This window comes from Vombatus ursinus, unplaced genomic scaffold, assembly GCF_900497805.2.
Source record: "Vombatus ursinus unplaced genomic scaffold, bare-nosed wombat genome assembly UNPS02014789.1, whole genome shotgun sequence".
Classification (NCBI taxonomy): Eukaryota; Metazoa; Chordata; class Mammalia; order Diprotodontia; family Vombatidae; genus Vombatus; species Vombatus ursinus.
This window is the reverse complement of record NW_020954567.1, coordinates 24,123,162-24,150,615: the sequence shown is the minus strand read 5'-3', so window position 1 is coordinate 24,150,615 and position 27,454 is coordinate 24,123,162.

Here is a 27,454-nt window from a genome sequence, read left to right as displayed (position 1 = left end):
GGTCAGACTTCATCCCCACATCTGCTGTGTTTTCCATGACAAGCTTCTTTCATCTCTAACTCAATCTCCTGGCTGGAATACTGTGGTTGAAGCACATCATCCTGCTAACACAGCCCAGGCACAGATGTCGAGAGGATGCGAGTGACTGCCTTCAAACTAAGTCATTCCTGTGAGCATAAGACAATTGGGATGTTTGCTCAGCAACATGTAAGACCCTAAGTAAGCTGGAGTCCATGACTTTTTAAAATAACATTTTAATAACTGTATTACAATACAGTTTGTATTTTATTTTATGCATTCAGAAATAGTATTCTGAAAAGGTCTCCATAGGCTTCACCAGCTTACCAAAGGAATAAATGACACAAAAGATGTTAAGAACTCTCCCGCCCCCCCCCCCCCCCCCCCCCCCCCAAATCCTTTTTATCTCCCCCCCCCCCCCCCCCCGCCCCCCCCTTTCAATTTCCTTTTTTCTGCCCCGGCCATTTCTCCTGATAATCTGGATAGATGTTTTTTATCATAAGCATATGCTGAAACAATCCTGTAGGCCCCGAGAGATTCCACAGAGATTCCTGACAGTCAATCTGGAATCTTGCACCAAAAAGTAAATTCTACAAATTCAACAAAACAACTTGGTGTCTCATCTTAATCAATGCAACAGACATTGAGCCAACAGACTTCTCTTGATTTTGCCTTAGGAACCAACTCCTGTCCCACAGAATTCCAAAGGCTTTTTGTTCCTTTAAGGTAACCAGAGACCTAGAAAAGAATAGAGAATCATATGATCTGTGATAAACTAAGTGAATAATTTGGACAGAGGGATACATAAACTATCTAGGTAGAGATAAATCCATTGTTAAGGAGATGGTTCCTTCCAGTGATGGTAGTAAATCCCCAGTGTAGTCCTTAGAGTGAAAATCAAGTCAAAAGTTCCTTTTCTATTATGATCAACCAATCCATAAGCATTTATTAACCAATTACTATGTGCCAGGCATCGTGCTAAATTCTGGGAATAAAAAAGGGAGGGCAAAAATAGTCCTTCCCTCAAGTTTACATTCGAATGGCTGAGACTACCTATACGGAAATCATCCTGAGCATGCCATACAACCCTCTAGAAGACTAGAATGACAGAAAGGGATCAGATAGAAAAGAGCTCTAAAAGCCAAATAAACCAGTGCATATTCCATCTTAGAAGTAATAGGGAACCATGCCCTTTAGCATCGTCTACGCTTTGCTAAGCACCAGTATTCAAATTTCTAAGTTGAGGCTATCTAGTTATGTTAGATTATGATATCATTCCTTCAGATAACTACTTCTACCCAAGTAACCTAAGATGAATGAACAAACAAATGAGCTCCATATCTGCTGTGCAGTGTGCTTCCCAATGTGCACTATTGAAAAAGCTTATGTTCAACCAAACCCTAACCGTCCTGAGAATAACATGCTACATTTTGGGTCAAGCACGCAAAGGCTGCCAAACACAAAACCCACTCTTCATTCTTTTCTTGGCTGAACACACACAGTCACCCACACTGGGAGGAGGATATTAGAACATGTGTGTTCCCCTGTGCTAGCTAGAAGTGGTTCCTTGTACCTGAAGTGCCTTAATAGAAACTCAAGTACAATATTTGGAGGAGCAAATATTTTTTATTATTTTCCAAGACTCTGGATTGGGGAAGACTGAAATCCTAGGAGTTAAGCTAAAAAGAAAGATCTCGCAAACCACACTTAGCTGGTCAAGCCCACAAAGCTCCTCTAAGAAGAACTTAAGGGCTACCGCCTATGAACAACAAAAAGGTATTTAAGGGGCATCTGCATGAGAACAGAGAACAGCCGATCTAAGTTCTGCTACTTCAACAAAACCGAAAGTTTGACAGGGGCTCTATTTGACAACTCACATTAACTCACTGCTAGACCTTGCTTTTTATTCCATGCTTCTTCCCGTAGATTTCCAAATCATTCAATGATACTTGGTGCTGACTCCATCTCCTTGCATTTTTCCAGGACGTATCCACAAAGCTTATACTGATGATGTATTCACAGTCATTTCTTCAATTTGAAAAGACTAAAGAAACATGTTAGCAAATTCAATACCTCTGGAAGGAGAAGTCAGTGGGACATCTTAGCTCTAGAATCGGGAAGATCATAGCCAAGTGAGAATCTCTAGGAAACTGTTTCAGTATTACTTTGACCCTTCTCTCCTCTTTCAGATTTACAAAACATTATTGTTGGAAGGAACCTTGAGTGATCAATCGCTCTGCCTCTATTCCTTCACTGCTTTTGAGTGAAGATAATGCAATTAAGATGACATCTTTGAACATAATCCTGCAACTGTTATGGACTGCTTATTTCAAGAAGCCATTATCCCATAATCTCCTGCCTGAATTTAATGTTTTCCTGACAATACTCTTGTTTCTCTACTGAGACTATATTACAATGAATCACTATGACAGTAAGAGTGATAAGGAAAAAGATAATACAAAACACATTTCCAAAAAAGTTGATTTGTTTTTTTAAAAACACTAACCCGTATAAAATGTTCTGCTTAAATGTAAAAGAAATGCTAAAATGCTAATGCTAAAAATGTTAAAATCTTAATGCTAAAAATTTTTGACCATGAGTGATGTGAATTACTAAATTAACTTCATCCTATAACTACTATAATTATGAAGAGAAGCAGAATTATTTCTTTCTTTAGAAAGGATAGCCGGCAAATGTGGTACAGTGGAAAGAATACTGGACCACAGGACTCAGAAAACCTGAGTTCAAGGGCACAGTCTGCTACTAAATCACTGCGTGACCTTGGAAGATATTTCATGAGCCTCAGTTTCCTATTTTGTAAATTAGGGATAACATCAACCATGCCTATTTCATAAAGCTAATCAAATGAAAATAACACAAATTAAAACGCTTTGAAAATTATAAAGTACTATAAGTTATTCTTTTAATTTGCCACTTTGGAATTTTATCAGTTTTCTAACTTACAAATTGGAAGGCAAGGGAATATTTAGTTCTTATTTTCTAATGTCTTTCCATCTTGATTACTGTTTGGAAAAAAAAAAATTAGCAGAAATATGTTGAGGCATAATCTAGCCCTGAGGAAAAAATATAGGAAACACATGCCTCTTTGAGACAATTATCCTGAATTGTAAAGATGTAAAGTTACTCATTAGAGCGAGAATCCTCCATGAGCAATAAGCTTCAGCTTGTCTCACGGACTGAAATTTTTAATTGGTTTTCTAATGAAACATCCAAAGTTCTTCTCTCAGACTCTTCAACATACTTTGCTACTTAGAAACAAAACAAAAAGATCTTTAGGTATGAATTAAGATATCCCTTCAAAAAAAAAAAAAAGCAAAGAAAGTCTCCCAAACATCTGAAATCCCAAACAATCAAGACAGACCACTTTCAGATGGTTCAACTTCAACTTTCTAAAAAAGTTTTTTAAGGGAGTAGAGAACTTGAATAAATTAAATGGTGTAAAATATCAAATCAATCTATGTGTAATTACTCACTCATTTCAATTCAGTTAATTAACAAACTTCAGCAGAACACTTAATGTATGCAAAGTGCCAAGTCACTCACAAAGGACAACTTAAAAAGTCCTGTGGAAACTTACTGTAAAAAAATTCTTATTCCTAGTCATTAATATGGTATGTAAATAGAGTAAGGGTAAGGGGGAAGCCAATCAAGCATCTCATATGCCTTTTCTGGAGCTGTTACTTAGGTAAGAAAACTAATTTCTACTTTCTTTTATTTCTTATGTCAATTAAGAAATAGAATTTGTGTGTGATTTCAAAAGCTGGACTTCAGCATCAAGTCTTCCTCTTTCTAGCACTGTATATTATAACTTCAAATAGAAACATCATTACAGTTTTCATTCTCATTTGTTCTTGTTTTTCAGGGTTGTGCTCTGGTTGATATATATGGAGCAAAACAAATTTTCTGAAGTTATTCATTCTTTGAAAGCATAACCTTTGAAAATTAGTACTGGTACTATTCTCCTATAAGGTAGGAATCAGCAAGCATCTATTAAATATTTACTGTGTACCAGGCACTATGCTGGGAGTAGAAACAAGGTGGAGATTGTTGGATGGTGAAATGTATGAGGGTAGGGAAGCCCATGTGTGTTATCTGTAATATATTAACAGGCAGCACAGAGTGTTGGACTGAGGGACAGCCTAAGTCAATTAGATCTGTGCTCAAGTCCCAGCTCCGACACATATTGGCTAGGAAACCTTGGGCAAGTCATTTAAAATCTCAGTACCCTATGCATCTCTCTCTAACTAAAAATTTCTGAGCAGTTGCTAATGCATATTGAAATGGTGGCTATCCTTATTAGTTCCCTCCCCACTGACCACCAATGAAATCCTGGATCTGAATAAAAAAAAAAAATCCTCTTCTTTAGCCTATATATAGTTTGCTTCATGTTACATGACATTCTGTATGTTGCTTAAAATGTAGTTTAACTTTCCTTTTGTTTTTTAACTTGTTAAGCTAGTGAATGATTCGCTCTCTTCTCCAATACCCTTCTCTATTCCTACTAAACATCTAAAAGCTTTTTGTGACCTGGGGGCAATCACTTCTCCCAGTTTCCTCATCTATAAAACCAAGGAGTCAGACAGCAGCTGGATGATCTAAGGATTCTTAGAGTTCTGACATTCCTTGATTCTATGATTTTCAAATCCCAGTTTAAGGATGACAGAACAAAGTTTCTCCGCTAGATATTATTTTCCCACCTGCATATGCTCAAAACTCAATTTCCTAAAAAAAAGTTTAGGGAAATGTTTCATAAAGCAAAGGGACAAAGGGTGTGTTGTAGTGGAAAGAATACTCCATCTGGAGTTCAGATATTCATGGGTTCAAATCCTGGCTCTGCTTCTTACTACTTCTCAAAAGAAAGACAAGGACAATTCATCTCAACTCTCCAGGTCTTAGGTCCTCATCAATAAAATAAAAGGCAGAATAAGGAGGTGGCCATGATCCCTAAGATAATTTAAACAGGGAAAAACTGAGAGATGAAATACATACTTGAGTTTCTTCCTTCCTCCCTAACTCTCCTCAGATACACTTACAGAATTCTAATTTGTACTGTATTTATTGAGGTCCACCTTGTCACCCCCTACAAGATCATAAGCTCTTAAAAAGGAGGGACCCACTATAGCCGCTGCTTGACAAATGTTTGTTGAACGAATGCTCTCAGGTTTAGCGGCTCTATTAAATTTCTTACTGCTTTGTAGATGCTACACCAGAATCACTATAATCTTTGGACATCTGCATAGTAAATACTTTAATTCATGTTGGAGAAAGGATATAACTTCAGAAAGCTGTTGGGGTATCAGAACATGGAAAGCTGTTAGACCAAATTGATCTCCCCTATAAGAAGTCTTGCAGCTAAAGCATGACATCTTGGCGATTGGCATCATGATACTAAATTGGGTACCACAGCCCTGATCCATTACAAACGCAGTGCCTGAGGATCCAGAGGAGCCTTGTTCCTCCAGAGGCTCAGCCCTGAAGGAAAGTTACAGAAACCACAGATAATCTACACATGCCGCCTCTTTGGGAATCATGCCAACAACTGCCCAGTAAAAAAATGAGAGGCAGCTAAAATCCCAAGGGAGCTTACCAAACAATCAAGTGCTTGTGTTGCTGTTGAGCATACAGGGTGGGAAGTCCACAGCCTGCCCCCCTCTTGGAAGGGGAGGGAGGAGACGTCACTGACTTAAGCAGAAGCTGCAAAAGGTTTGGGGTTTCACTAGCAAGCAACTGAAGTCTTTAATGGAGGTACTCTGAGGACACAATACCCAGATATACAGGAGATCAAGCCTTTGGATGAAGTTAGGCCACTTCCTCAGCTTTTCTGAAAGACAATGCCTCTTAATCAGGAAAACAAGACAATGAATATTAAGTTTCCTCTTCAGCAAAATGAAAGCACTGAATGTGATAAAGTATTTCATGACTAAATCTCACAAGTAAGCATTACTTTTAATTTAAATTCTCTGAAAACACAACTGGTTCAGATAACCCATAGGAGAACCCTTTTAGGCCATTCGTGCAAGTTAACATGAGACCACATGCCCTGAGTCTGGGAAAAATGAGGATGTGGGCAAGGAAGAATTTTAATGGAAATGAAGGATACAAATCACAGCACAAGTAGTGTGTTTTTCACAGACTGCTCACTGTCTTCAGTTATATACCTCTGCTATGTATGTGAAGGGATAATAAAAAATTTTTTAGAGTGATAGGGGAAAAAAAAACAAAACACACACACACACACACAGTTCAGGTTTTTGGAATCTCTTTCCAGGGGTGCTTGAAGCTCATTCTAAAGCTCAACGAATCTCAAGAGTTGGAAAAGTCCTCGGCAGCTATGTGGTCCAATCCCCACCTGAACAGGAATCCTCTTCATTAATGACCAGTGGACATGTAGTCTTCACTTACAGACTGACCTCCTACCATTCAACTTCTGGAAGGCTCTTAATTGTTTAGAAGTCTTTGCTCATATGAAGATCTTCTCTGCTATGAGCTTTACTCATTGTTCCTCTTCTATTCTCTGGGGGCAAGTAACTAAGTCCATCCCCCCTTCCACACAGACAGCCTTTCACATACTTGAAGGCTACTGCTACACTATTACCACACAAAATACACCCAGTTCAGTTACTTCAACTGATCTTTATATGGCGTAGTAGTTTTGAGTCCCCCTCACCATCCTGGTTGTTCTTCTCTGGAAGCGTCTAGTTTATCAATTGCGACCCTAGTTAGCACTGGTAACTCAAGACAGAACACAATATTCCAGATATGCTGATACAGGGAACCATTGTTCCAGGATATTTAGTAGCCTCCAAGAGTTAATGTACCTTCCAAATTACCATAGAGTAAGTAGCTTGTGCCCTAGTGGCTAATTATTTCATTTATCTCACAGATTTATTTTTTATTTCAGCCCACTGACATAGGTAAGCATGGTAAATCATATACATCCACTTTAATGGTTAAGTTAGTGATTCCTCACAAGGTATTCTGAGACATAAACTTGTCATAAAGACAAGCATCTGGATCCAGCTCTCCTCCTGAATGAATTGACTTCTCCCTCTCCTTCCCCACTCCACACACACACCCACACATCCATATGAACATACACACACACACACACACACATGAATATACACATACACACACACACTCTTTCTATCAATTCTAGTCCTCTTCTCTCCATTCCTGTGCTTAAACCCAACTTTCAGGGATAGGTACTCTATAGCTCTTAATCAGAATCCAAATGTCATAGTAAAACTCCCACTATTGCTCCCTTCTGTGCATTCCTGCCTTCTTTATTATGTTGATCTTGTTTATTTTTCTCAAAGGCCTGCTAATTTGTCTTCTCCATAAGCCAAATGCCTTTATTACTACACTAAAATTTCATCAATGAATGGAGAAGTTTCCTAACCTTCCTCCAGCCTTCCTCAACTACCCACTGGGAGAAAAAAGTATATCATAAAAAGTAAAATGATTGAAAAATGCTGTATTAATCTACAGCTTACCCTTTTGCAAGATCCTGAGATATTTCTATTAGCACCCTCTTGGAGATCATCTTTGATATCCAGATTGTCTCTCTCCATTTATATATATTTATATTCATGAGACTTCTACAAAGAGAATTGCTCAAAAGAAAAGAATTTATAATTATATGCATTTTCTAACTTTTTACTGAAGGGAAAATTATATGGGCTTTTTTTTTAATAAAAGCAATGACAAAAACTTTAATTTGCTAAGTTCAATGTGTAGAAATGTGGGCTTTTTTCCTTCTCATCATGAATGCAGTGACATGCCTGTATTTGAAAATGAAGTTGATAATTGGTCTTTCTTCTTCAGGCTAATGCTGTGTACAGCAACATGAAGGGATAGTAAATCCTTTTAAAATAATCACAACCTTAAAAAGAAGGGAAGACTGATGATGGTGTTCTCTGAAAGCTATTTATTAGGGAAAATTACATCTGACAAAGGAAAGAGAAATAAAACATTTTTGTATAACGTAGGAAAAAAGTAATAGGCTATCTTCTGAAAATGATACTGTGAGAAACTGGATGGTCACATGGATTAGGGGACCACACCATGATGTCAAAGACTGGAATTCTAGTCCTCAACTGAACTCAACAAATATTTCTTAAATACCTAATATGTGCATGGTACTATGCGAGGCCCTGGGAAAACAAAGATGAAAAAGAATCTATGGCCTCAAGGAGCTTACATCCTTCTGGGATCTCAGCCCTGCCTCTGACTTACCCAAGGAGTGTGGGTGTTTTCAACACTAAAAGCCTCAATTTCCTTATCTATGAAAGAGCCTAGTCAAAACAAAAACAAAACAAAACAAAAAAAAAAAAGGTTTGGCAAAAGTTCTCAGGAACACCACAGTAAATCTATGGTTGTTGCACAGGTGAAAAGCCAGAGTGTGGGATGTTTTCTAAACCGAGGGAAGGGCTAGACTCTTCAGTACTTTGGAGATTCTTTGTTTTTAAATGGTCTGAAAAAAGAAACCATTTTTTCGAAAATTACATATAAAAACAATTTTTAACATTCATTTTTAAAAACGCCAAGTTCCAAAATTTCTCCTTCTCCTCCCTGCCTCCACCTTGAGAATGCAAGCAATTCCATATCAGTCATATTGTAGAAGAAAATATAAATTAAAAAAAGAAAGAAAAATAAAGTTAAAAAAAAAAGTTTTCTTCAACCTGCATTCAGACTCTATCAGTTCTTTCTCTGGAGATGAATAGCATTTTTCATCATAAGTCCTTCTGACTTGTCCTGGATCACTGCATTGCCGAGAATAGCTAAGCCATTCTTAGCAGATCATCACACAGTATGTATACTCTTCTGGTTTTGCTCACTTCATTTAGTATCAGTTCACGTAAGTCTTTTCAAGTTTTTCTTTATTTTAGAGGCAATGGGAGTTAAGTGACTTGACCAGGGTCACACAGCTAGCTAAAGTGTCTGAGGACGGATTTGAACTCAATTCCTCCTGACTACAGGGCCGGTACTCTATCCACTTCGCCACCTAACTGCCCCCTCAGGTTTTTCTTAAAACATCCTGCTCATCCATTTCTTAGAGCACAATAGTATTCCATCACAATCATACACCACAACTAGCTCAGTCATTCCCCAACTGATGGGCATCCCCTCAATTTCCAATTGTTTGCCGCCACAAAAAGAGCTGCTATGAATATTTCTGCATGTAGAAGTCCTTTTCCTCTGTCCCACCCCACCTTTGGGATACAGACCTAATTATGGTACTGCTGGGTCAAAGAGTATACATGGTTTTATAACCCTTTGGGTATAGTTCATAATTTGGGCATAGAGCATAACTGGTCTCCAGAATGGTCGAATAAGTTCACAACTCCACCAACAGCATTTTAGTATCACAATTTTTCCACATCCCCTCCAACATTTGTTATTTTCCCTTTCTGTCATATTAGCCAATCTGATAGGTATGAAGTGGTACCTCAGAGTTGTTTTAATTTGCATTTCTCTGATCAATAATGGTTTAGAGCATTTTTTCATATGACTACAGATAGTTTTGATATCTACCTCTGAAAATGACCTGTTCATATCCTTCAGCCATTTATCAATTGGGGAATGATTTATATTTTTATAAATTTGACTCAGTTCTCTAGGCCTTTGTCAGAAAAACCTGATGCAAAAATTTTTTCATATTTATGGTTACTAACTGTATTTTGCTCCATCCTATTTTCCCTGTTTATCCTTCTTTCACCCACCCTGTCCTTCCTCAAAAGTATTTTGCTCTGCCCACCACTCCCTCAATTCGTCTTCCATTCTATCAGCCTATATATTCCCTTTTCTTATTCCCTTCCCCTCCTGCTTCCCTGTAGGATAAGATAGATTTCTATACTCGATTAAGTGTGTATGTCATTCCTTCTTTCAGCCAACTCTAATGAGAATAAGACTCAAGTACTGTCTGCCACTCTCAGCCCCCATCTTCCCCTCCAGCCTAAATACTCTTTTGCATCTCTTTTATGTGAGATAATTTACCCCATTCTACCTCTCCCTTATCCCAGTGGATTGCTTTTTCTCACCCCTTAACTTTTTTTTGTTTTTTTAGATATTCCTTCATGGTCAACTCACACACTAGTGCCCTCTGTCTATGTATACTGCTTCTATCTGTCCTAATAATGATAAAGTTGTTAGAAATTACAAGTATCATCTTCCCATGTAGGAATATAAGGAGTTTAACCTTATTGAAGCTCTTATGATTTCTCTTTCCTATTTATCATTTTATGGGGCAGGTAGGTGGTGCAGTGGATAGAGCACGGGCCCTGAAGTTAGGAGGATCTGAGTTCAAATCCAGTCTCAGACCAAACACTTGACACTTACTAGCTATGTGACCCTGGGCAAGTCACTTAACCCCAATTGCCTATTAAAAAAAAAACTATTTACCTTTTTATGCTTCTTTTAAGTCTTCTATTTGAAAAGTCAAATTTTCTATTCAGCTCTGGTCTTTTCATCAGGAATGCTTAAGTCTTCTATTTCATTAAATATTCAATTTCCCCCAAATGGATTAAACTCAGTTTTGCAGGGTAAATGATTCTTGGTTGTAATCCTAGTTCCTTTGCCCTCTGGAATATCATATGCCAAGCTCTCAGATCCTTTAATGTAGAAGCTGCTAAATCTTGTGTTATCCTGACTGTGGCTCTGCAATATTTGAACTGTTCTTTCTGGCTGCTTGCAATACTTTCTCCTTGCCCTGGAAGTTCTGGAATTTAGCTATAATATTCCTGGGAATTTTCGTTTTGAGATCTCTTTCCAGAAGTGATCGATGGATTTTTTTCAATTTGGCAGTTGTCCTTGAAAATTTCTTGAAAGATGATGTCTAGGCTCTTTTTCTGATCATGACTTTTATGTAGTTTAATAATTCTTAAATTATCTATCTATTTTCCAGGTCTGTTGTTTTTTCCAATGAGATATTTCTTATTTTCTTCTATTTTTTCAATTTTGTTTTATTACTTCTTGATATCTCATGATGTCATCAGCTTCTACTTGCCCAATTCTAATTTTTAAGAATTATTTTCTTCAGTGAGCTTTTATACCTCCTTTTCCATTTGGCCAATTATGTCTTTTAAGGAGTTGTTTTCAGTGTTCATCTTTTTCCATGTGGCCAATTCTGCTTTTTAAGGCACTCTTTTCTTCATTGGATTTTTGTGCCTCTTTTACCATTTGGCCTATTCTGTTTTTTTAAGATGTTATTTTCTTCAGGATTCTTTTGTGCCTCCTTTACAAGTTACTGACTTTTTTTCATGATGTTCTTACATCATTCTCATTTCTTTTCCCAATATTTCCTCTACTTGTCTTATTTGTTTTTTAAAATCCTTTTCAAGCCCTTCCAGGAATTCTTTTTGGGCCTGGGACCAATTCACATTTTTCTTCCAGGCTTTGGATGTAACAGTTTTGACTTTGCTGTCTTCTGAGTTTATGTTTTGAGCTTCCCTGTCACCACAGTAACTTTCTATTGTTAGTTTCTTTTTATTTGTTTGCTCATTTTTCCAACCTATTTTTTTTTTAACTTTTAATTTTATGTTAAAGCTGGGCTCTACTCCCTGGATGGAAGAAGCACTGTCCTAAGCTTCAAGTTTTCCATGCTGCTTTGTTCAAAGCTAGTTCTGGGGGGGTCTATTAGTTGTTTGTTCTTCCAAAGTGGTATGATCTAAGGAGAGGTGTGATCACTGCTCTCTTGGCCTGTGCTCTGGTCTGTGAGTAACCACAAGCACTCTTTTCTGCCCTGGAACTGTGACCAGAGCCACTTCACCCTGCAACTGCATGCTCTGGTGTGCTAGTGCTCCTCCACCTTGCCCTGAGACTGTGATCCAGACCCAAGTATAGGTAATGCACCCAGTACCAGCAAAGTGAATAACCTAGAAATCTTGTCACAAAAGGATTGGCTGGAAAAAGCAGAGGATATTTTACCTGAGGAAAAGACTTAAGGGAGAAGGCAGGATAGTAATTTTTAAGTATCCAAAGAGATATAATGTGAAAGAATGATTAAGTTTAATTTGGTCTTGAAGGGCAGCTCTAGGACCAATGGAGAAAGTTATAAGGAGACATTTTTGGCTCAGTATAAAGAAATAAATTTCTTGACAATTCAAGTTGTCTAAAACTGTAACAAACTACAAAATAGTGAGTGCCTCATCCCTGGAAGTGTTGGGGGTAGAAATCATTTAACAATTGGCAAGAAGGTTTTTGGATAGGATTAATAATTTGTATGGGGATTAGACTAGATGATTCTTGAGGTTCTTTCAAACTCTAAGATTCTTTGATTCTATAAGTAGCTTGAGTTCCTGAGAGTAATAATGAATGACAAATAGAAAATTAACACCATTTATCAAATTTTCCTCCAACTTGAAGGACATACTTCTACACAGTTTTGGCAGGTGCATAGAAGGAAGAAGAAATCAAAAGAGTTTCAAAGGCTTATTCAACTAGAATAAAGTGGGCTACTACTAGGTGATTTAAAAAAAAAAAAAACAAAAAACGTGTTCTGGACCAAAAAAGTCAAAGTCAGGAGGGCAGGAACCACATCTACAAAAATATTTTGGTTGTGATTTAGTTACATCAGTAAAAAAGTGCTCTAAGCATATTATAGAATCAGAACACACAGGCATCAAAGGGATCTAAATGAAAAACATTTTTCTTTATGACAAGTTTTGTCAATTACAATCTTCAAATATACATGATTTTACTAAAAGTTGTATTTCTCTCTCCTTTGAGCAATTCTTGTCTAGTTTTGTTGTTGTTGTTATCATTGATATAAATGGAAGTCATTCTTTTCAGAATTAGTAACTCAGGTTCAATTAGCTTTGAATTGTGATGTGCAAGATAGAGTATTGGGGAAATATAATGTAAGCAGTATCAGGTGTTAGCTTACTCCTGGGATGTTATTAGACTTCATTCTCAACAAAAACATCTAACAAGTCCAGCAATTGTGAGGTGTTGCACGGATGAGTTTGAAGATTTTATGAACTTAATGTTTTACAGAAATTGGACTGTGACATGCTTTCTCTCCAACCCTCACCCTCACCTCTCAATGCACAGAAGCTATTAACTTTGGAGACCTAATTACTCAATACGTCTGGTTAAATAGAACTATGTGTAGTTCAATATGCATTTAGGCTTTGTTGTTGTCTGCTTGCTGGATGAGTCTCAAAGTGCAATCTAATACATTCAAAACAGTGGCAAGATTCACTTATAACAGAAAGAAAACTTTCTAATTTTGAGGTACTTGATTTGCCATCATAAAAGTGACTTTGTGTAAACACAAGCGTATATTCATTAATACATTCTTCAGAGCTATGGTCTATAGGTAATGGCAAAGAAAGAGTGGTTTGGTATTATTTTTTCTCAAATTAAATAGTTGAGTGTATATGTACTTTGAAGAAGTCTAATCAAGTGTCATAATTCAAAAGATATATTTATGGGATGGGTGGCATGGATTGCTCATGGAGGGGCTTCATTTGCTACCTGGCTAATTTCCTAGATTTCATGATCTAGGAAACTCATCATTCTGCAAGATGAAATCAATTTTGAAACTTCACACCTCTTCCACACCTCCTGCCTTTGGGCCCCTCCCTCCCTCTGATGGGAGAGGGTGGAGTCTGGACATCTGAAGAGTTCCTCTCAGATCTTCTACCAATTAAAGAGGGCACCAGGGAATTCACTTCATCATTTCCTGCCTAGCTGATGATCTGGTTCCACAAACTCATCCTGCAAGATGAATTTAATTCTGTAACTCACACCTCCTCATATCATTTCCTACCTGGGCTGTCAGACTTCATTATGCTCCCCACCCCAGTCTAGTACTCTCTCCATCCCTTTTCGGCTTCTTTTTATGTGTTATCTCCACTCCCTTCCCTCAATTAGATTGTGAACTCCTTGAGGGCAGGGGCTGTCTTATGCCTCTTTTTTTTATATTTAGTAAATAATAAATTGACATTTAATAAATGTTTATTGAGCCTACATTATAAAAATCATGTCTCTCACTGTATCTATTATCTTCCTTTAAAAATTATGAATTATACACTTCTTCAGCTATGCAAAACTACACTCCTCTGAATCAAATTAAATTCATGAACTAGTGTATCAAAGTAATCGTGTTCAACCTTTACTTAAGCATATATTTGATTGTGGACCAAAAGTGCATGACAACCTTTTTCTTCTTAATATTATTTTCTCCCTTACTGTATCATTCTTCTTTGAGGAAATTATCTGGAATTAAAATGTTGTAAGAAAACAGGGACTACTTTAAAACATACTAAATTAGCAACAGATCAGACAGATCGAAGCAGGAGACTTGGTGTGTTTCTCTCTATACAATGATTTGTAATTGACAAAACTTGACAAAAAAAAATGTTTTTCATTTCATATTTAGATCCCTTCGATGCCTATGTGTTCTGATTCTATAATATGCTTAGAGTACTTTTTTTTTTTACTGATGGAACTAAATCACAACCAAAATATTTTTATAGATGTGGTTCTTTTCCTCCTGGCTTTGACTTTTTTGGTCCAGAACACCTTTTTTTTTTTCTTCCCCAGAGCCTATGAAAGGAAAAAATTTTAAGTGACTTGCCCAACACATTGCATAGGCTTACCAAAATAAGTCAATGTTACAATATCTACATTTGGCTCAATAAATAGTAATGATAAGGTGGCTCAAGAGGACATAGATATGTAGTACATGACATGACACCTAGCCCCCCTTCTCTATTCTCTTTTTTCTCTATGAGTTGGCTCCCCAAACCTGCACTTCCATTGGTAGGTTGGGGATTTTTGGAGGGGTGGGCAGCTGTTCTGCTACAATTAACTCTTTCAAGTTCTTAGGGATAACTCATTGGAGGGAAACATCCTCCTGGTTAGTCACATTATGGCTGCTAAGCCCCCATTAGTGCACTTCCCACCCAACAAATCAGTCAAGAAGATACTATTAATTCAATAAGAAACATGTACTAAACAGAAGGCAAAGCAAAAATAATTAAAACATAACATTCCACCCATAAACCTGAGACATACTCCCAACTCACGTATGTGGTATCTGTGGGGAGAAGAGTGGACGTAAACTTACAACAACATAGCAAGGAGGCACATGAGTATGTAACACATGTCTGGAACAACTCACAGTTCTGGACTGTGGACCTTGATGTATTTTTTCCCTTTCAGAAAACTGCACAACAATTCACTGAAGGGCCTCTTCTGGGCCTCTCTCCTCCTCCCAGCCAGAGCTGCTTCTCTACTGGCTGCTCTTCGGAGCTGTAAAAGCTCTGTTAGGCTATTACAACAAAACAAAAACCCTAAAACTGGGGTCTGTTGAGCAGAATTCTATAAGTCTGATCCCTTAGCTGAACTTTGAGGGCTTTGCCCCCTTTAGGGAGCAGGAGGCACCAGACCCTCAGAGGTGGTTCCTGAGCTCTCAGCTCTTCCTTGGGTCTTGAGCTCAGCTCAGCCCAACTCCACTATTCTTCCAGCCCCAAGCTCAGCTCTGTTCAGCACTTCCTGGCTGATAAGTTCAGCTGATCATTCAGCAGCAAGTAGCACGTCCTTTTCTTCTTGTAATCAGCTCTTCTACTCAGAATGTGGCAGAATGGTCTCTGAGGTTTGTCCTAACCCATGCAGAGGTCTGGTCTTATTCAATTCTACTATTGAAGAGCAGGATCTATCACGTGAAACAATGTACTTCTATCTCATGATAAAAAACAAAAATCCATGTTTCTGCCAGTCAAGTCACAACTAAGGCAATATACATTTGTCCCAACTGTCACCAGTTTTAGAATTTCCCAGCTAGCAACTTCAAAGCCCGCATATCAGTCATACATAAATTTGATTATGGGAAACAGGGTACGTCAGCCATCTTTACTCTCTATCTTTTGTCTACAGGCTGCTTTCTCAATTTCTCTCTCACAACTGTCTTTGTTTCTTTCCTCTTTTTATTAATAAAATTTTCCAAATCAGAAAGGGGTTCTTCTTGTTGTTATTCAGTCATTTTTCAGTCATGTCCAACTCTTTGTGAATCCTTTTGAGTTTCTTTTTGGCAAATACTGGAGTGATTTGTCATTTCCTTCTCCAGTTCATTTCACAGATGAGGAAACTGAGGCAAACAGGGCTGAGTGACTTGTCCAGAGTCACAGAATTAGTAAGTGTTTGAGGCAAGATTTGAACTCAGGAAGAAGAGTTTTCCTGACTCCAGTGTGCCACCTAGCTGCCAGAAAGGAGTATCACCCTATAAACGCAATTACTAAAACAAAAATTAGCTGCCACAGCTGTTAACATAGATCTATTGCTAAGGTTTTCAAGTCTCTTTGTCTCAATTTCCTATCTGTAAAACAAGGGGGTTATCAGCCTGGTTTTCACTCTCCCGAAAATTCTCAGCTTTCTCTGCTCACAACAAAAATTAAGTGGACTCTTTGCCACCCTTGCCATCTGTCTGGTCAGGGAGCTGGCAATCCTTAACTCAACCATAAGAAGGATCAACACCTCCAACATGAAGCACCAATCCCAGCTCTCATCCTAGTGCATTTTTACTACTCTCATCCCAAGCCAAAAATTGTATGGTAAATCAAGTACAACCTATAACTCAATGAAGAACTTCACATATATGTGTGTGTGTGCGCACATGTATATATGTATACCTATATACCTTCTAAAATATATAGGTATATATTATTATATATGTATACTACATATATAGTACTATATACATATACATATATATTTTTTTTTAACCTAAAAGATAAAATTTTCCTAAAAACCTAATTGGAAGCATCAATGCATGGGATAAAATATATGCCAATGGAAAAACTGAACTGAATAGTCCACATACTAAAAGAAATTAAAGCAGGACTCTACCAAAGCAGTTTAAAAAACACACACACACACACACACATACACACAAAGAAATGAAACAACAAGGGAAGGAGCAAAACAATATATAAAGTCTAAAAGCAACTATGGAAGCAGCAAATAACAGAATCTATTTAATCAAAAGTAAACAGATAAAAGTAAAACTGGATCACCAACCCAGAAAGAAAGGGAACTGAAAGAGGTACTACTATGTTATGGAAATACTTGTTTTATTTCATAAATTAAAAATAAAATAAATTTTTAAAAGAGGTAGAGGACAAAATTGCAGATTTGGAAGACAAAACAAAAAATAAAAACAGATTAGGTAGAATCCAATAATACACTGAAAAAGAAAAGTTGAGGAGCTAACTAGAGAAAAAAATTTTATAGAGAATTTGATCATGCTAACCAAAAGTAGAAGTCCTAACTATCCAAACAATATAATCATAAAGCCATAGAATTATTCAACCAAAAATCAAGGACGGGAAAAGTCACACTGAAAGAAATAACAAATAGAATAACTTCAGACTTATCAAAAAACCAAAAAGGAAACACATCAAATGTGGGGAAAATACATCAAAAAAAATTAAAAAAAAAAAAAAAACAGTAATGGGTTCCAAAATTACATATTCTGTAAATAGGACAATATTGTTTTACAAAAGAATGATTTACTTCAAAGACCAACAAGACTTGAAATAATTTATCAGTAAATACCTACACCTTAAAGAGATGCTAAGAAGGGATAGAAAATGAATACCAGACATTGAATAAGTTACTAACAATAATACAATTTAAGGCTATTATTACCTTTAGTTAAAACTTAATATAAACATATATATAAGAATAAATTATGTGATCTTCTCTAACTATAATAGAAATAACAAAATTAGAACTTGAGATAAAAATGTAAAATTATAATAAGCAAAACAAAAAGATAGAAATGACAAAAATTTAATTTCTATTATTAAAAAGATGTTTGACCAATATGAAACAACAGTAGCAGCAAAAAAAAAAGGGGGGGGAAAAATGAGATAGCATCCAATAATCTCAAAGATAAAGCTCTTCTTTTAAAATGAAAAAGGGAAAATCTAAAACACACAAAAAAACTGTCTAAAAATTTTCATAGAGCCATAATATATCTAATTACAAAAAACTGGAAATGATTTAATTGTATTGGAAAAGTAAACAAGATGGACAAAGAATTCTAATGAGGACTTATTGCTGAAATAAACTAACTTAAATGTAAATAGCTACTAAGCAAGTTTAATTGGTTGAATTTATGTTCAATGTTAAGTTTTTAATAAAGCACTTAAAAATTAAATGAGGTACTTGGACTAGAATAATCTCTAAGATATATTTTAGTTCTATGATTCTCTCAACACACACATGTGTATGTGGTTGTTCATCCTTCATTTTTGAAAAAGACTAATGATATCACGCTATGAGTGATGTCTTGACTGGCACATGAGCTGTATATGTGTGTTATATATCTGTTTAGCCAGGAGTAAGTAGTATGTGTATCTCCAGTTATTCGTCACAACAATCACATGGAGTCCCTAAAACCATTGTAACAAAAAACTTTCTCTAACACTTAACACAGAAATCTAACTCTACATGATGCTTTTAAAACATAAACTTAAACTATATGTTTTAAAATCAACTTAAATGAGAATGTTTAATCTACTAACATCTATTCAGAGCAATCTGAATATCAATTACCATTTATATTCACTCATTCACTATCTGTATGACTTTCCCATTAAATAATCAGAAATGGGCATTAGAACAATCCCATTCTCCCAGTAGACACTAGCAACCAGCATCAAATACACAACTATACATGGAGTAAGCACAGACATGGTCTTCCGAATCTCGGGAAATCAAAAACCAAAGTATTTTAATAGTGATAACATAGAACATATCCTTTTTTTTTTAATAGCAATAGCTAGTAACAACGTGTATGCTTGCTCAAAGTAACTCATTCAGTTTACTACCATCTAAATATACATTCCTCTGTAATGGAATCTATTCGACTCTTGCCAGAAGCTGTGTAAACAAAGTCACCAGGCACTAGATTTTAACAAAAATTCAATGCCTAAGACATTAAGGGAGAACGAATGTAGGGACTGGTTGAACATCGTTGTAGATATAAACTACAAAGCTGGCTAAAGCCATTAGTTTTCAACACATCAGGATGTACAATCATAGTGGAAACACAGTTAATTAACGGAAAGAAAACAAATAAAACACTGTCACTCTATACTCAAGTAGCTCAGACATTGATTTTTGGGTTAGATCTTGCTATCTGTGTGACCTCAGACAAAAAAACAAAAACATTATAAGCCTCAACTTCCCTATATTTGTATAACAGAAATGACAATACCTGCCCGTACTATTTACTTCACAAGATGATCATCAATCAATCTTATCAATTAAAAGAATTATTAAGCCTCCTACTATGTGCTAGGCACTATATTAGGCGTTGAGTATACAATTCACAAGGAGTTTCCATTCTAACGGGGGAAACAACAGGCATATATCTTCACGTAAGCAGAATAAATATAAAATGAATAAATACAATTAGACATAAAGTGAATAAACGCAAAAGATAAATATGAAGTAGTTTGGAAGGCAGGGCATTAGATTTGGGGGATGGGGGTGTAGAACAACACAGGCCTTATGTAGAAGGAGGCATCTGAGCAGTATCTTATAGGGAAGAAAGGGATTCTATGATATGGAGATAAAGAGGAAGCATATTCTAGGCAGAAATTGGAGCTCATGAGTGAGAACCATAGAGAAGACCAGTTTGGCTAGATCCCAACATTCTGGAGGGGGAGTAATGGGCAATAAAGAGAGGCTGGGATCAAGTCATGCAGGGTTTTTAAAACTAAACACAGGAGTTTATATTTGATCCTAGAGGCAATGAGGAATGACCAGAGCTTACTGAGTAGGGGAGTGGGAGGACCAGATCTCTCCTTCATGAAAACTACCCTGGCAGACTGGAGTGGACAATGACTTGAGGAAGAGAGAACAAGGAGGAAGCTGATGTAACAATCTAGACAAAAGTGACAAGGGCCTGAACGAAGAAGGCACGTGAGGGGGGAGAGAAGTAGGAGAGCAAGATTTAGCAACTGAGAAGCTGTGGATCACGCCACACTCACAAACCGGGAAGACTTCATGTGAGTGCCTTTGCCAGAAATAGGAAAATTTGGAAGAGGGGGCAATCTGTGGGAAAACATAATGAGTTCCTTTTGGACATGCTGATTTTAAAATATCTCTGAGACAGCAAGTTTGAAATGTCCCATGGGTAATTGGTAATATGAGAAACTGATGTTCAGGGAAGAGACTGAGGCGAGATATATAGATCTGGGTGTCATCTGTGAAGAGAAGGCAGTTAAATCTAAGGGAATTGGTGAGGTCACCGCACGCGCGTGCGTGTGCACACGCGCGCACGAGAGAGAGAGAGAGAGAGAGAGAGAGAGAGAGAGAGAGAGAGAAGAGAGAAGAGGAAGTCCAGAACGAAGAGCCCGGTAATACCCACAGTTAGGGGTTGTGATACAGATGATAAGCCAGCAAAGGAGACTGATAAGGAGGGGTCAGAGGGAGGAGAAGAACCAGGAGAGAGCAGGGTTTCAGAAACCCAGAGAGTATACAGACAAAAACAGTCAGCCGTATCAAATGCAGCAGAGAAGTCAAGAAGGATTAGAACTGAGAAAGGCCCATCAGATTTGGCAGTGAAGAGAAGCTGTAACTTTAGAGAGAGTAATTTCCATTGCAGAAGGAGGTCGGAAGCCAAACTGCAAAGGGTCAAAGAATAAGTGGAAAGAAGTAGAGGCAATAAGTGTAGAAGGCTTTTTCTAAGTGTTTGCCTGAGAAAGGAAAAAGAAATACAGGGTGATATCTTGAGAGGATTGTAGGCCCATTTGAAATTTTTAAGGACAGGGAAGACTTGGGTATGTTTGAAGGGAAGGAAGGTAACAATTATTTATTAAGCACCTACTACATGTACTGTACAAAGCACTTTAAAAATATTGTCTCATTTGATACTCACAATAATCCTGGGAGGTAGGTGCTATCATTATCTCCATTTTGCAGTTGAGGAAACAGGCAGACAGAGGTGAAGGGATTTGCCAAGGGTCACACAGCTAGTAAGTATCTGATCTGACCTCAGGCGTTCTTGTCTCCAGGACCAGTGATCTACCCACTGTGCACCTACCTGCTTCTAAGAGATAAAGGAAGGAACCAAAACACAGGGAGAAATTTAAAATTGAAAAGGGAAAGTGGATGATGGAGGTTTCAATATGCTGGAAAAGATGCAATCAACGGCAAACTGTAGACAGGTTAGCTTTGCAAAGAAAGAAGAACCATCTCTTTAACAGTGACTAGGGGAAAGAGATTGTCACGAGGTTAAATGATATAAAATTGTGTGGAAGTTCTTTGAAAATTATAAAATGTTAAGCAAATATAAGGTATTACTATTCAAATAAGAAATGTTCAACAGTGGTATGTCTCTAACCATACCTTTTATCTCAAAAGATTCCAGAAAAATTAAACACAAATTCATTGTTTAAGACTGATTTTTAGCAGACTATCATCCAATCCGGGACTCAATACAGAATATTTATTTTCTGAATCCACATTTATTTTCTGAACCCAGTCAGTCAGTCAAGAAGCATTTATCAATTGCCTACTATGTGCCAGGCATTCTGCTAACACTGAAGACACAAGAAAGGGGAAAAAATAACTGTCCCTGCCTTCAAGGAAAATGTATTCTAATGAGAGAGAAAACATGTAAATAACTAGCTAGATACAAGATCTATACGCACAGAGTAGAAGGGAGGTAACCTGGGAGGGGAAGGCACTAGCAGCTGGTGGAACTAGGAAAGACTTATTACAGAAGGAAGGCAGAGAAACCAAGAGGTAGAGGTGAGGAGGCAGAGCATTCCAGCATGCTTCGGAGGACAGACAGTGCAAACACACAGAGATAGAGTGCTGTGTTCAAAGAACTGCCAGTAGGTCAGTGCAGCTGGACTGCAGAACGCCTGGAAGCATAAGAAGTTAAGTATAAGAAAGCAGGGAGAGAACCAGTTATGAAGAACCTTAAATGCCAAACTGAGTTCTGATCCTAGAAGGCAACAGGGAGCCACTAAAGCTCACCGGTCAGGGAAAGTGGCCTGGGCAGTTGTATGCTTTGAAGAAGTGACCGTGGCAGCTAAATGGAAGATGGACTGGAACTGGAAGAAACTTGAGGCAAGAGACCAGTCAGAAGGCTATTACTATAACAATCCAGGTGGGAGGGGATGAGGAGCTGAACCAGGGTTGTGGCTATGTGAGGAGGAAAAAAGGAGACGTCTACAAGAGATATTACGAAAGTAGAAATAACAACGTTTAGTAATGGCTTGGATACGGAGGGTGAGCGAGACTGAGGAGTCAAGGATCACATCGAGGCTGTGAACGTGGGTGCCTGGGCAGACGGTGGTGCCTTCAAAAGTAACAGGAAGCTCAGAAGAAAAGGTTCTGGAGAAAAAATAATGAGTTTTGGTTTGGACTGTTGAGTTGGAGAAGGCTTTGAGATATCCGATCCAACCTGTCCAAAAACCAGTTGGTAATGTGTAAATGGGGCTCAGGAGAGAGACTAAGACTGGAAAGGTAGGTCAGTGAATCATCTCCAGAGAGATAAGTGAACCCAAGAGAGTCAATGTAATCACCAAGAGAGACTGTGAAAAGCAAAAAGAAAAGAAGGCCCAAAACAAAGCCATGGGTACACCCATAGTTTGTGGGAGTGACATAGATAAACCTGCAAAGAGGAATGAGAAGGAGCAGTGACACAGAAAGGAGAAGCAGGAGCTAACAGTGTCGCAAAAACCAGAGAGGACAGAGTATCCAGGAGAAGGTGAGCAAGTGGCAAACACTACAGAGATCAAGAAGTATGAAGACTGAGCTAAAAACACTGGATTTGGAGATTAAGAGATCACTGGTGACTTTCAGAGAGGAATTTCAGTTGAATGGTCAAAAGTCAGATTGCAGAGGGTTTAGAAGAGAGTGGTAGCACAAGCATATCTTATTTTCAATATAATGATAGTAATGTCAGATTATTGCCATGAGAATGTCTTTTTATAGGTAATATTCAATATTTAACCCACTGTAATCAGTGTAAAGCACAACAGAAATCCACAGAAACGGCCATTTTTACATAAAACTTACTCAAAAATCTTTTAGAACATGTGCCAGTGCTGATCTTCTTTACTGATGGGTCTTACAGAATGAGCAACCACCTGCTACATACTTAAGTAGTAATGTGAAATTTCACATTCAAATTCAAGGTCATTCATAAAATCTATTTTGAGAAAATGCTAAAATGGAAACTCTGTGTTGATATGCAATACATCGTGTTACAAATGAAGATATTAATGAAGGTATAAAAGTGCTGAATTATGTTTCACACTTTGTAAAAAATCACTCCCATTAAATATCTAGGCAGGAGAGAAATCTTTTTGAAGAAAACCATGGAACCGCAGACTTTTTAGAATGGAAAAGGACCAGAGAAGTCATCTTGTCTACACTATCATTTTGAAGCTGAAAAGAAATGAGGCCCAGACTAATGCTTTTTTTTTTTTAAAGTATAGGCTCAGCTGAATGTACAATTCAAATCCTAGTGGTATGATAGGTATATTGTAGTTACATCTGCATTGTTCTTCCTTCTAACAAATTTTGTTGTTGTTGTTGTTGTTGCTGTTTTAAGGCAATTCGGGTTAAGTGACTTGCCCAGGGTCACACAGCTAGTAAGTATCAAGGGTTTGGTCTGAGGCCGGATGTGAACTCAGGACCTCCTGACTTCAGGGCCAGTGCTCTAACCACTGCGCCACCTATCAGCCCCTCTAATAAAATTTTTAAGACTATTCTATGAAAACAAGATATGAAGACTGTAATGAGATCAGAGCAATTATCTGTTGTAACAGAATAAGAACTGCTTTCCAAGTTAGCTTTCTAAGAGTCTATAAAAAGGCAGCCCAAAAAAGCTAAAGAAGGAAAAATCACAAATACACAGACCCTAGACACAAATTCTGACACGAAATCCACCTTAAGAAATGATGGGAATTAACAGAAACTAGATTCGTTACCACTTTGTTGTCTTGAACCTATCTCACTTGGTTGTTTTGAGACTAAATAGAAAATTTACTGAAATAGTAAATGACGTTGCAAACTTTAAAGTGAAATATGTGTCTATTATTATTAATTATTCATTCCTTCGGATGAAACTTAAGTTTAATAATGCTAATAACATGGGCCTATTATAGAAAAAACAAAAGCTAGCTCAGGACTGTCACTGAAACAGAGACTGGGAGCTATGAAGGAAGCATTTTAAGTGACAATATCTGAAGTCTCTCAGGAGGTAGGAGATGGTTTCAGAAAAGCAATGGCCTAAAAGTTTTAAAATATGGCTCTTATGACAACAGGGAGCAGAGTTTGAGTAGCCATTATCCATAATATAGCAGGTTGGCTCCCATTCTAAGTCAACTCATCTGTGCCCAGCGTTAGCCCAGGGGATGAAGGACCAGCCCCGAGGTAAGAAGCCCTGAGCTTGGCTCTGCCACATTTTAAATGTGAGTCACTGTAACAATGTCTTGGAGTCCTAAACAACACTTGACCACTGAGCTGCAGAGCAAGAGCTAACCCGGATTGGTACTGAGGGAGTTTCCTCACCAGGAATTCCCCATAGCAATGGAATCACAATGTACATCCAAAATTCGAGACACTCAAGCACACAAAGAAATTTAAGACATGAGCAACAAACCAGACTAAACAGTCCTTTTCACAAGGAGAACAATGAACTAAGTAATTTGGCACAAAAATTCCTTCACGTGGCTACCTATATATTCTGTACAAAAGAAATAAATAAAATCTTAAGAGCTAGAAGTAATCTGAGAAGGCATACTCTAATCCCTTCAATTTGCTGATGATGAAACTAGAGAACAAAAGAGCTTTGGTATCCAAGCTAACCTGAAACCTTTTTCAACAGACTCAGTATGAGCCAACGTGTGCTACGACAGCCAAAAGATCAGCTACAATCTTAGACTGCATTAAAGAAGTCTGGTAACCAGAACAAGGGAGGGGAGAGTGGTCAGATTCTGTTTGAAGCACTGCACTGAGGTCCGGGCACTGAATTTCAGGAAAAACACTAGCAAACTGGATACACACAGGGGAGGGAGGGAAACCAAAGTGGCAAAAGGACTTAAGACTCTACCTTATATAAAGATCAGAGATTTTTAGCCTAGAGGAGAGAAGACTTAGGGAGAACAGGATAATGATCTTCAGCTATTTAAGAGGCTAATGTGCGGAAAATAGTCTTGTTTTGCTCTGATCCCAGAAAGCAGGACTATAAGCAGTAGGTGGAAGTTGCATGGAGGTAGATTTGAACTCAAAGAAAAAATTCCAAACCCTGAGAGGTCTGTGTGTAAAACTGGCTCCCTCTGAAAGTGGGAGGTAAACAGTCACTGGAGGTCTCCAGGTAGATGCTAACAGTCTCTAGCTACATATGCTGTAAAGGAGACTTTTGTTTCAGTCTGAATTGGTCTCAAAGGGATCTAAAGTCTCTTCCAATTTTGTGATTCTTTGGCCCACTTTGAATTATCCTCTCTATTCTTTCATTTATAGCCTGTATTACTCACGAAGACATCTGATCTCATAATATTATTGGCTGTACCTGTATATGTTTGTCACCTTAAAAAGTGAAAGCTTTATCATTCATGATGGCATTTTGTCTTATGTTTTTTTATTCCCCTCACTGTATAAAGTGGGGCACATAGGCAATTAATAAATATTTAAGCAATATGCAATTATTATGTTAGTTAATACATAATTATCTGAACAATCATATTTCATAGTTAGAAGTAAGAGGAATAAGGGTATAACAGAATGCATTTTAAGCTCCTTATGCATGAAATTCACAATATGAATTTCAAACCTGTTAAAATTAAAAGTACTAACTTTCAACTGAAAGTTTTTCTGTATTTTATTTGAGGGACCTGACTGGATTGGTAAGGCAACATTGAGTCACCTGCTCACCTCTCATGACTGAATGATGCATGAACAGATGTTGGCACCACAATCTGTAATCTTTCTCCTTCCTTCTCATGACCATGGAGGCAGATGAGCTGGAGTTCTGGTAATCCCATACTCTTTACCTCATGCCAGTTTCTACCTGAAGGAAAACCATTAAAAAATAATCATTACTCCAAATAAAAGCTCAAAATGATGAACTTTCTCTGAACTAAAAAGATCTAAAAGCTACAGACATTATTTGCTACTTCCTTCTTCCTACCTCACTAATATTTACTGATAAGTAAGAAAGATTCAGTATAAACTATCCCTACCAAATTAATAAAGAAATTAATAACCACATTAATGAATGACTCATTGCCGAAATTCCAAGACTGCATCTCTCTGCCTACCCTATCACCTCCCCCCCCCAAAAAAATACCTTACCTTCCAGGAGATCCAAGTAAACTAAGAATGCTGTATAAACTTGAGATGTCTCTGCCACATCTAACTCCAGCATCTCCAAAAACTGAAAGTCAAAGTAAATATAAAATAGTTCAGAAATAATCTTTTTCTTCCTTCATTCAACAAATATTCATTGCCTGCCTACTATGTGCACACAGCAAAATATCAGACAGCTCCAGTTCTGAGGAACTCACGGTCTTTGCCACTCAATAATCCGTGACCTTGGGTATTTTCTCCATTTAATGACCTGAAAGATCGCTGCCAGCTCTAAAGCTGTGATACCATGATTCTGAAGCAACAACACAGACACAGACCCTCAAAGGACAACATAAGGCAGCGAATAGCTGGATTTCTGATGAGTGCTCTTCACTAGATGGTAAAACTTCAGGACTGGAATCCTGTCTTACTCATCTTCCAACTTCCTAGCAGTTGAAAGGGGGCTTACTCTTAAGTCTATTCAAATCCTGCTTGACATCTTTGGAATATAAAGAATTAAGGTAACCAAAGATCTCTATTAAACACAAAACTTATTTGAGCAGCCCAGAAATCACTTGTCTGACCAAAGGGAAAGCGTCTGGAAACATGAAAATATGTCTTAACACCACCAAATCTGGATTTTTTTTTAAGTTGAGGGAATGGGAAACCATTAAACTGTTTACCTAATAAAACACCCACAGACAGGACATCATGACCCTGAAGAACTTTTAGATAATGTTTAGAGAATGTCCTCATCTTTTCTGAAACAACAGAATAGTCCCTGGGGCTGTTTGTACTGAGCTAACACCCTATTCTCCATTCATTCATGCAGAGATTATTTAGAGTGCATTTATTATAGACCCACATTGTTCTGGGCTACGGAGCACTTAAGTTACAGGATGCTCATCGGTAAAGTACTCATGCCTGTCCTTGCATGGCTAACAAGTAAACATCAGGCAACTGGCTTTTTCTTTCCCTAACTCTTTACAGAAAAGACTTCTTTAAAAGAATGTGATTTTTGTATCCTCTGATTAGTCCAACAGGAAACTTTTCAAACTTGTTAACATTATCTATATCATTTCTATCT